At 34.5% G+C, this 1,567-nt stretch overlaps 1 long non-coding RNA gene across 1 annotated transcript; it reads right to left on the reverse strand.

The window, feature by feature from the left end:
• Positions 237-1,136, reverse strand: LOC109230444. Its single transcript, XR_002068640.1, has 2 exons — positions 534-1,136; positions 237-347 (listed from the first exon to the last, which is right to left on the reverse strand). It is a non-coding gene; the product is annotated as an uncharacterized LOC109230444 (long non-coding RNA).

Below are 1,567 nucleotides of genomic sequence, written 5' to 3' on the forward strand. Positions count from 1 at the left end.
ATGAATAGTCAACTTAAATGATTATACTGACAATCACGCAATACACTTTCAATGCTTGAAATTACAAAAAAAATGTTCTATTGACACATAAAACTTCAATTGACTTTTCACTAGAATTCCAATTTTATCACACTACCTGCTAGTTATACGAGAATTCATTTAGATCTTTGAATACAAATAAGATCGCAGCTAATCATAAGAAGCTTATCAAACATTCACACAGAGAAACAAGAATAGGGAAAAAAACCATAGGACATTTGAATCACTTAGCATGAGTGTGTTGTCTTCAATTCACAAATGTGACCAACTAGTGATCGCAGCTGCTAAATGATCAGCCCCTGCAGTGACTAAACTTCACAGTATCATACAAATACACTTCTGTTCTGATTAACAGGACTCAATTTTAAAGAATTACAAACTAACTGACAGCAGGATTCAATAAACTAAGATTCAATTTCGTCATCAAAACAAATCATATTGTCATAAAAGTCCATACATTTCAGAAAATCATAAGAGAGCAGGAAGCAAAATACCTATAATTACTTCGACAAATAAACCTTGAAACAATCGATAGAGCGGCAGAAAAGGCGCTGAAGGGAATTCAGCTGCTATTTTGCGAGCCAAACAGCAGAGACAGCAGTGCTACATCAACGCAAATCGCGAAGCAAGGACCAGCAGCCACGAGCAGCAACAATACAGCTCAACAATTCACTTGAACTCCATAAAAAATCAAGCCCAAAACCAAAGGAAGAGAGATTCTGAACCATTTGAATCTGAAATGAACCTTCACGCTACTGTTCGCCCCTTTTTTTATGGCTTTTCGTTATCTTTTCTTTTTGGTTTTTTCGGTCTTAAATTTTGAAGTGCACGCTTCTTCTTCCAGCAGCTTAGGCGTGTGTGTTTCAGAAAAATGAAGCAGAAGCAGTTGAAGGGAGCTGGAGGGGTTTGACCTTTCTGTTTATTTCTGGAAACGAAGAAAAAGAAATCAGCAGCAGTGCTGCTTCTTCGAAGAAAGGGGAAAAAGATTAGGGGTCTGGTTCTTCGATGAAGGTCTGTTCTTCATTTTGGTTCTTCAATAGGATGAAGAATAGAGGAAAAGGATCCGCCATTTTTTGATAGGGGTTGGGGTCTAAAAACTCTCCTCTTCATGTGTAGCCTAATCTTATCTATATGGGTCTAGGTCTAGGTTTTAATTGGAAGAGTATGAGTTTTGGGCTAATAGGTTTGGGTAGGGAGATTGGGTATTGTGTTTGGGCTTGGGTGATTATTTTTAAGGGAGGAAATCTTTGGGCTGAATTAAAGGTGCTTTATTTCTAATTTCCTTTTCTTTTCTTTTTCTTTAATTAAAAATCTTAAAACTAAAATCCTGGATTATCTAAAAATGTGAAATTAAACTAATTAACGAATTATAAAAATTATAAACCTCACTTAAATCTATATTAAAAGTGGAAAATCAATAAATCAAAATTAAGAGACAAAAAATGTAAAATGAGCTATTTTTGTGATTTTCAGATTTTTATAAAGCAAATGATTACTGATTAATTCTAAAAATGTAAAAATAAAGTCT

Source organism: Nicotiana attenuata, chromosome 7, assembly GCF_001879085.1.
Source record: "Nicotiana attenuata strain UT chromosome 7, NIATTr2, whole genome shotgun sequence".
Classification (NCBI taxonomy): Eukaryota; Viridiplantae; Streptophyta; class Magnoliopsida; order Solanales; family Solanaceae; genus Nicotiana; species Nicotiana attenuata.